At 48.5% G+C, this 10,004-nt stretch overlaps 1 long non-coding RNA gene across 1 annotated transcript in view; it reads left to right on the top strand.

Annotated features, from left to right (window-relative positions):
- The first annotated feature begins 929 nt into the window (after positions 1-929).
- Positions 930-10,004, top strand: part of LOC120879681 — a 79,830-nt gene continuing 70,755 nt past the window's right edge. Inside the window, exon 1 of the long non-coding RNA XR_005724853.1 lies at positions 930-1,102. This is a non-coding gene — a long non-coding RNA (uncharacterized LOC120879681). The remainder of the gene's footprint in view (positions 1,103-10,004) is intronic.

Here is a 10,004-nt window from a genome sequence, read left to right as displayed (position 1 = left end):
CAGTAGGATCAGATAAACATTGGCTGGATGCCTGAAGGAAAGGACAGACTGAGGACTGTTTCTAATTATAATCCAAGGCAGAAGATGTGATAAATGGATTGGGGGACTGTAGGACGTGGGCACTCCACATCCTTTGCCCTGTCCCCACCTCCTGCATGGTCTTCCAAACGTTCAGGATCAGTTCTGGTACCCTCTGGGTGGCCCCAAGACAGAGGAGGGCTCACATCTACATGCAGGGGCTCCAGCTCTATGAGGTGAGCACAGGGACCTAGAATCACAGCTGGTGTCCCACACAGAGCTGGCTCTGCTGGTTGTCATGGATACACCCATATGTGGACAGCTGCACACACACACACGCCACACACTTCTTTGAGGATCCTGTAGAATTCCTAAACAAGGAATTCATTCCTACGTGCCTTTTGTTGTTGTTGATGGTGTGACGGCCTGGTCGCCCACCCGCATTTCCTGGGTACCTACGGCGTGCCCTGCACTGTGCTGAGCCAGGGGCTTGTCCTTGGGGGCCCCAGGAGGGAGAGGCCCCCACTGAGGAATCAGGAGGACTCAGGTGAAGGGGTTAAAGTGTCAGGAAATCCATGGTGGTGCTGATGGGCCCGTTGGGGAGAGCTTGTCGAAAAAACTACGGGGAGCTGGCTCCAGTTCAGACATCTTCCAGGAACACAGAAAACAACCACATTTTACTAATTATAGCGAAGGAAAACACGCTGCGATTACAGCTAAATTACGTTAGGACAGAGCTGGCTGGCTCTGCCGGGGCTCTATCTCTCGGGCTCGGGTTTCAGCCAGCCCGGGCGGTGACGAGACGGGCCCGCAGGCCCGCGAGGCCTTGGCCGTGGGAAACCCCGCAGCCCCGTTCTCCGCGGGGTCACGAGCCTGGCGTGACTGTGGGGGTCCTCGGGCCAGTCCCTGTGCACGAGCCACGTCGTCTCCACGAAAGGGGCTTCCCCGGGCGCCTGGGCTGGAACGGAGCGCTGAGAGGGCCGCTGAAGCAGCCGGTGCCGCTCTCCGTCCCTCCCAGACCAGAGGGGCAGAGAGCTTCGGCGCTGCGAGGAAGCTCCAGGCCAAAGCCTTAGTCATTTAGAAGGTAACTCGAGTGGGTTGTTTTCCTAAACCTTCTCTCCTGGTGCAGCCACCGACTCTGTCGTTTCCTTCCAGCCCCCATGGTCTGCACCTGTCAGGGAGGTCTTGGCACCTGTTTGGGGAAGGGAGGGTTGGACCCTCTGCCCCTATACTTGGTGTAATTATTCCCAGAGGGCCAACGTCTGACTCATGCCTTACTGGTAGGAAGGAGGGAAAGAAGGAAGGACAGAAGGAAGGAGGGAGGGAGAGGGAGGGAGGGGGAAAAGAGGGAAGAGGCAGGCAGGCATCAGTGTAGGACAGATCACGTAACTGGGCATTGGCTAAAGGCCAGGCGATGTCCATACAATTTCTCCCTGAGTCTTTACAGTAACCTGGAGGATGAGAACCCCTCCCGGTGCTCCCATGGGCTCTAGAACTGCACACACACAGCAGGTACTCAGTAAACATTTCAGTAACTTCCCAAATGAGCAAGTGAGGCCATGAAGCTAGGTCGTATCGCTATTTCTAGGTGGGGCTCCTGGAGCTCGGCTGGGACAGTGACAACGATAACATCACGGGGCTGGGGGTCCAGTCCAGCTGTTTGGCTCCATAGCCCATTCACTCATTCCCACACAGGCTGCTCACCTTTGGATGCTAATGAAAGTGACCACTCTAGTAACCACAGGGACCCCAGTTATGACGGCATCTTAATCTCCAGCCTCAATCTTGTTGAGCCTGGGGCTTAACCAAGGGTATGCTTTAATTCTGTCAGACACTGTGCTTTATTCATTTATTGTGTTGGCCAGGCCACATGGCATATGGAATCTTAGTCCCCCTGATCAGGAATCGAACCTGCACCCCCTGCATTGAGTGCAGAGCCTTAACCACTGGACCACTAGGGAAGTCCCCAGATCCTGTGTTTAAGATGCATGGTCTCATTTAATCTTCACTCCACAATTTGGAGATGGGGTGACCCTGAACATCCTCATTTTTTTAGATGAGGGGCCTGGGGCTCAGAGAAGTAAGTAAAATGACTTACTCAGTCTCACACAGCTGCTCTGTGGGGGTATGGGGTTCCATCCTGGTCTGTGGGTTGCACCAAGCACCACACTGTTGGGCAGAGTCCCTGTGGGCCTGGTCTCTGGCTACCTCCTCCAGGCCTGATGGATGGCCAGGCTCAGAGGCCGGGGTGGGAGGCCCTCACCCCTCTGAGGACAGACCCTGCAGCTGTTCCCCAGGCCTTCTGACTAGGAGGACAGTGTTTGGCCAGGGCCCCTGGGCTCAGCTCAGGGAAAACACACCGGCCTGTGCCCGGTGCCTGTGGAGCTGGATCCATCCCAGATCCAGGGGCAGCAGGAGGTGTGGCCTTGGGCATGGGGAGCAGCTGGGCTGTGGTCTGGTGGCCACTGTGTTCTGGCCAGTTATGCTGGTGTTTACAATCCACATTTTTAATAATCTGATGTTATACTTGGCCCTAGATCCCTTCTGCAGGGCCTAAGGCTTGACTCCAAGATGGTCTTCTAGTTCCTTCCAACTCCTGCCCTGTAATGAGGAGGGAAGAGAGAGAAAGAGACCTAGAGGGAGATGGGGGGCTGGGAGACAGATGTAGGTGCAGAGAGGGGAGGGAAAGCCACCTGACAGTTAGGGAGCGCCTACTGTTTACCAAGAGTATTTTTAACATTAGTTTTACATGATTTCTGCTGCCTCCCAGTATGGTGTGTTTTCTGTGCTCATTCTGTGCATAAAACTGAGGCCCAGTGTCTGAAGCTACCTGTCCAAGGTCACACATCCAGGGTGGGTGAGCCTGGATTTCACCTCAGCTGGGTCCTGCCCCAGCGCCTGGGTCTTTCCCAGGATGCTTGCACCCAGAAATGCTGCTTGCTCAGGAGGACTCACCTTTTCCAGGGGCCGAGCAAGCTTTCACTCCAGGTTCAAGGGAGAAGAGAGATGAATGACTATTCTCAGGGCAGGAAAGCCCAGACCTTGAGCAGTCCCTTTCCTCCCTTTTCCCATTCTCTCCTTAGCAGTCTGCACCCCTCCTCAGCCTGGGGTGGTGGCATGACTCAGCCTTGCAGTGAAAGGTGGAGCTTTCAGCCAGCCTGCTGCCTGCCAGCCCCTCAGGGCCTACTGAGTCAGGAACTGTAAAGCCAGGTCTCCCTTTTTAGGGAAAGGTCCAGTGTGGAACCATGCCTAGCTGAAGCCATGAAAGGACTCTCATCTCCAGGCCCCCACCTCTGCCCCTGTTGTCTTGCTTCTCTCTGAAGTAGCAGGATGGACAGTGAAGTCAGATCATAGCACTGTGCATACTAGCTGCACCATCGTAACTCTAACAAGTACATGGTATTGTGCTAATGGGCTTCCTCATGGCTCCGTGGTAAAGAACCTGCCTGCCAATGCAGGATATACAAGATACTCTGGTTCAATCCCTGGGTCAGGAAGATCCCCTGGGGAAGGAAATGGCAACCCACTACAGTATTCTTGCTGGGAAAATCCTATGGACAGGGGAGCCTGGCGGGCTACAGTCCATGAGGTCACAAAGAGTTGGACATGACCAAGCCATAAACCTCAAAATTGTGCTAATAACTCAGAAAAAAGCGTAAGTAGTCATTGCAGGATATTTATTGTGTTCACAGATGGCTGAATACTTTCTGCTACTCTCTGAGAATTCTCAAATGGTCCTTTGAAGTAGCCAAGATTATTGTTCCCATCATAGAGATTTGGAATTTGTCATTTCCAGCCAGCAAGTGGCAGAGGCCCCGTTCTTAACGGCCCTGTCATAGTGCTTTCTAGGACTTTGGCTCTTAACCTCAGTTTCTTCACTTGTAAAATGGATCTGCCAGTTCCAGTCTTAAAGAACTGGTGTGATGATGCAATGAGCAAATGAAGGCAAAATGTTTAGGATATGTATTTTGCCGTTTGTTGTTTAGTTGCTAAGCGTGTCCGACTCTTTGCGACCCTGCGGACTGTAGCCTGTCAGGCTCCCCTGTCCATGGGATTTCCCGTGCAAGAATACTGATGGGGGTTGCCATTTTCTTTTCCAGGGGATCTTTCCAACCCGGGGATCGAACCCGTGTCTCTTGCATTGGCAGGCAGATTCTTTACCACTGAACCACCTGGGAAGCCCATTTAAAACATAAGGGGTGCCCAAAAGATAGTTGCCTCAATTTGTCTGTCCTTCAACAAGTGTTTAGTGCGTTCCTACCTGTGCCAGGAACACACAGGTGGAGGCTTGCTGCTTTCTGGAGCTCCGAGGTCTGTGGTGAAGACAAACAGTAAGCAAATCACGACACATAATTGATGAGATGATTTCAAGTGTGCCCCATGCTGCCAGAGAAGGCCTGGATGACGCCCGGGGCAACTAAGGTCCGGAAGTCTCTCTGCCCCAGGGCACTACAAGGGGTCCTCAGGGTTGAGCAAAGAGGATATTGGAGGGGCAGAGGGATTCTTCTCCATCTTCTCTGCAGCAGCCAGGTAAGCCCTGGGTGGTCTGGTTCTAGGAGTTCAAACTGACCCAGCTAAAAATGTCCCAGTTCTACAGGCAAGCATCAGCTGCCTTCAGCTGGGAACCTGCTCAGCAGATCAAGGGTGGGGACTGGTGTCTGAGGTCTATGGAGGCCAAAGCATAGCTGGACTTGCCTCTTATGGGCTGGCTGTGTGGATCTGGCCTAGTCCTGCCTATTGTTGAGATGACGTTCAAATCTATCTCTGGTGTTTATTTCCTATGAGTGACCTCACTTCATGGAGCCTCAGTTTACCTGATTTATGAAATGGGGACCTTAATAGCCACCTTTCTGTTTTGAAGATTTGATGGGAGAATGAATGAGCTGTTATCATGTTTTACTAAAAATCTTTTGACAGCATATTAGTTTCCAGCTTGTACTATTTGACAAGTTCATTTAATTCCACATCACAAACTCCTGCAAGAGGTGCCTTTGTTATCCTGTTTGTTATAGATGGGGAGACAAAAGCTCAGGAAAAGTTGGGGAACTTGGTCAAGATCACAGAATGGTGATAGAGTCTATGAAGAAAGAGTAAAACACAGCAGGATACTGCAAATAAGCGGAAACTGTAGCTACAATTTACGGGGTCCCTTCTAGGGCCCAGGCAATTTGTGCACAGATCTAGATCTGCTTGCTTCAAAGGTGGCTTCTCTATTCTGATTTCAGGGTTTCTGCAGGGTGGTGCTGGCAATTTGGGGACATCAGTTCCATTTGGCCCTGGCCTCGCAATCGTGTAGGGCCTTAAACATAGACAGAGGTTCAACAGTCTCTTCAAATATGATTACACATACTGTTAGAATTGCCAGATTTAGGACATAAAGTTGTTTTTAGAAACACAACAATTATTTTTTTCATGTAAATATGTTCCAAATATTCTAGTTTCTTCTAACTATTAAGCATGGATATAGCTATATTAAAATGTTGTTTGCTGTTTATCTGAAACTTGAATTTTACTGGGTATCCTGTATTCAATCTGGCCACCCTATATACTGCCCCAGAACCACCCTGATGGGATTAAAAAAAAGAGGTTTCATCTCAACATTTATTACACTGCCTTGCCTATAATACTATATGGACTGATAATTTTTAAAAGCCCTAAAATTATCTTGGGGCTATCTTGCATTTTGTGGGCTTAAAAATCTTCAGTTTTTTCAATGCTTATATTTAAAGCAGGCTACAGATTAACAATAAGGTCCTACTGAAAATCAGGGAGCTATATTCAATATGCTGTGATAAACCATAATGCAAAAGAATATGAAAAAGGACATATGTATATCTGAATCACTTTCTTGTACAGAAATTAATACAATATGTAAATCAATTATATTTCAATAAAACACATAAAGAATAAAACATGCTACACAATATTTTGTAAACTTAAGTTGATATTTGGGTGGGCAAACTATGGCCTGTGTGCCAAAACCAGTCCAAAATAAAATATATTTTATGTATACAAATAAAGTTTTATTGGCACACAACCCCATGCATTTGTTTACAGATTGTCTATTGTCACACCACAATGGCAGAGCAGAATTGTGGGACAAGACCATATGGCTACAAACCCAAGATATTTATTACCTGCCCCTTTATAGAAAGTTTGCTGATCCCTTTGCTGTTATTATTCCTATTGATCAGAGTTTGCATCCTCAGCAGGAGCAACATACAGGTGGCCCTTGCATGTGGAGGTGGTGGAGGGGTGACTGGAGTTTGGAGATGTCATTTCTAAGCCTCTCAACATCTTGCCTGACCCATGGTGGGAGTCCAGTGGGGGTGAGCCCTCCCCCACCTTTTTTCTCAAATTTCCTCCACCTCCTTCTCTTAGAAAAGGAGCTCCCCAGTAAGCCCCCCTCTGCTCTCATGGAGGTCTGCTCTGCAAATTCAAAGCAGGTTTCTTCTGCATTTTGAGCCCTGTCTGCTTTTCACAAATTTCACCTGGTTAAAAATAGTCATGTGCTTAATCCCCTGATTCAAGTGTTGAGCCCAGGAGGGAGGTCTGTACCCTGACTTTTTGCAGCCCTCCTTCTCTATGGTTGACAACCCCACCTGCCTGTCAGTTGGGGTGCAGAATTTGTCAACTTCCCATCCTCGGGGCTTGGGGTTCAGCTGGGTTTAATTGCAGCCCTCTTTGGAGACCGCCAGTGCCAGATTGGAAACAGGAGAAGTGCTGGATCCGGCAGCCGCATATGAGAATTTATCCACTGTCTACTGCTTCATACCTGCCTCTCTTCCCCAGACCCGCAGGGATGATAAGTCACCTCTCCTGTCTGAACACCTGAGAGGAATTCTTCCTTTTTTCCTCCATCTCCCCATCCATGTATCCATCTCAGAGCCAGTTTCCCAGGGAAACTGACCACAGACAAACTCTGTCTTCATGTTCAAATAAGACTTCCCTGGCAGTACAGGGGGTAGGAATCTTGCCAACACAGGGGACACAGATCCCCTCTCTGGTCTGGGAAGATCGCACATGCCTCAGAGCAGCTAAGCTTGTGCAACACAGCTACGGAGCCTGTGCAACAAGAGAAGCACCACAGTGAGAAGCGCACACACCACGATGGAGGAGACCCCGCTCGCTGCAAGGAGAGAAGAGCCTGTGTGCAGCAACGAAAACTCAGCACCGCCAAAAATAAATCAATAAATAGAATTTTTAAAAATCTGACATTATAAAAAATTTCAAATAAATGGTTGTCAAGAACTGTAAAGGGTCTGAGATGTTATCTACTTGTAAGGTAACAGATTGGCCTGCAGGGCTTCATGGAGGCTGGCAGAAGACACAGGCCTCCTGGGTCAAAGAACAATCAAAGTACATTGATTCAGCAGGCAGCATGAATGTCACTGATGTGGGCAGATGTGGAAAGGCCAGGTGAATGCTGTACATTCAGTTGGTTTGTGCCACAGCTGAGCAGCCTGAAGTAGGGGGAATTAGATCCTTTTAGTGGGCAGAAATCTTGCCTGACTTTTGCCCTGGAGAAAGACACTTTCTTTGTTCTACTGGATAGTAGACAAGTGTCCACTGCTGTGGAGGGAGACACCATCTATCTTCCAGGACTGAAAACACAGTTCAGAGCCTCGGCTCCCAAGATATGCAGAAAAGTGAGAGTTGATTCCCATTTGCTATCAATTTGTTAACCTTAACCATAGATGGAGAAACAGTGGAAACAGTGTCAGACTTTATTTTTGGGGGCTCCAAAATCACTGCAGATGGTGATTGCAGCCATGAAATTAAAAGACACTTACTCCTTGGAAGAAAAGTTACGACCAACCTAGATAGCATATTCAAAAGCAGAGACATTACTTTGCCGGCTAAGATTCGTCTCCTCAAGGCTATGGTTTTCCAGTGGTCATGTATGGATGTGAGAGTTGGACTGTGAAGAAGGCTGAGCACCAAAGAATTGATGCTTTTGAACTGTGGTGTTGGAGAAGACTCTTGAGAGTCCCTTGGACTGCAAGGAGGTCCAACCAGTCCATTCTGAAGGAGATCAGCCCTGGGATTTCTTTGGAAGGAATGATGCTAAAGCTGAAGCTCCAGTACTTTGGCCACCTCATGCAAAGAGTTGACTCATTGGAAAAGACATTGATGCTGGGAGGGATTGGGGGCAGGAGAAGAAGAGGACGACAGAGGATGAGATGGCTGGATGGCATCACTGACTCGATGGACGTGAGTCTGAGTGAACTCCGGGAGTTGGTGATGGACAGGGAGGCCTGGCGTGCTGCGATTCATGGGGTCGCAAAGAGTCGGACACAACTGAGAGACTGAACTGAACTGAACTAACTATGTGAGCCTTCCTAATGATTGTTTGTGTACATAAAATGAACAGTGCTCACAACTGTCATGAGTTATTACAGGCTTTTAAGCTAGTAATAATACATCATTCTTTGACCAATAAGACATAAATCCTCCAAGGCAATTTTCACTTGGAGTTATATTTGGAATCATTGCCTATGTTCAGAAGCAAAGGTTTAGATATTATCAATGGTGTGTCTTCTAAGAATTACTGATGTCGTTACAATGATCGGACATGTTGGGAAACCTACATGATTACGTGACCATTTATCACACACAATTTAGGGATGCCAAAAATGACTGTGAAGTTGGCATTTGGTTACTGGCTTTACAAAGCAGAGACCAAGGCTGAAGCCAAATAGTATATTTGGGTTGAATTCTGAGGCTGAAGTTGAATGTTGAGGCATCTCAAATTATAACACAGAGTATTATTATAATACCACTGGGTTCATTTAGAATAAACTGGCATGTGGAATTGGGAAGGGGACAGAGGGCTGTAGAAGTTGATGAGTGGGGGTCACTTAACACAAAATCTCTGGTAAGCATGGTTATGCTTCCTGGCAGAGATGAAATTTAAGGTCGGGCTCTGCAGAATGAGTCAGAATTAACTGGGTGGGGGTGGGGAAACAGCATTTCAGCCCGAAGGACCAGTATGTGCTAAACCTCAGAGTGAGAGAGAAAGCGAGTGCCTGGTGTTTTCTGGAAACCCAAAGAAGCTCAGAGTGGAGCATAAATAGCAAGTGGTGTCTGTGTGGCGGGGAGGGGAGGAGTGTACTGAGGGGTACAAAGGCAGACAGGGCTCAAGGTCAAGGTGAATTGTGCAGACCTGCAAGGGCTTAGGTCCACTCCGAACATGATGAAGGGCACGGCAGGACTGCAGATAGGGTTGAAAGTCAAGGCTGTGCTTTAGAAGGATTCCCCCTGGACAGGAATTGTGAAGCATGGATCAGAGGGGGCTGGCTGGAAGCAGGACAACTAGGGAGCGGGGCTTCCAGAGGAAGGGGCAGAGCAAGCCACCGGCCCCATGCCTGGGAGGAGCTGAGTGGAGGTCAAGAGGGAGCTTCCTCAAGCCCCACTGACCCCCTTCTCTCTGCTGAAGCTTGAACAACACACTCTCACTCCTTTGATAGAACAGGTAATGGTTTCAGATCCCATTTCTCTGCCTGCCCCTCAGCTCTGACTCAGATTGTTTCTAGATTTTTCCTTTGCTGATATTTCTGGGTTAGGATACCTGAACTGGTTGGCCAGAGTTAGAAGAAGAAGAGTGATGCCAAATGAAAAGACCCCCAGGTGATTCCACACACAGCTAGGATAAAGAAGCTTTGAGCTAATCTATTTCCCGGAAGACTTTTACTCGTCTCCCGATTGTGAAATTCAACCTAGTGTACTTATATTGGGACTAAATTAATATCCAAAACCATCTTAACTCAGGAAGACTCTGAGAGTAAACATTGGTTTTGTAGAAAAAAGGGAGAACGACACCAAATTGAGTCCTTGGTATGCTCCAGGACTGGGCTCAACATGCTTGGTCTCTTCTCTGATTCCATTGATTCACAGTGCCTGGCTAAGCAAGACAAGGTCAAGGTTAAGTGACTTGAGCAAAGTCACCCAGCGAAGGGCAGAGCCTGTGTTCACCTCTGAGGGTC

The sequence above is a fragment of the Oryx dammah genome, unplaced genomic scaffold (assembly GCF_014754425.2).
Source record: "Oryx dammah isolate SB20612 unplaced genomic scaffold, SCBI_Odam_1.1 HiC_scaffold_20, whole genome shotgun sequence".
Lineage (NCBI taxonomy): Eukaryota > Metazoa > Chordata > Mammalia > Artiodactyla > Bovidae > Oryx > Oryx dammah.
This window is presented reverse-complemented; position numbering and strand designations above follow the sequence as displayed.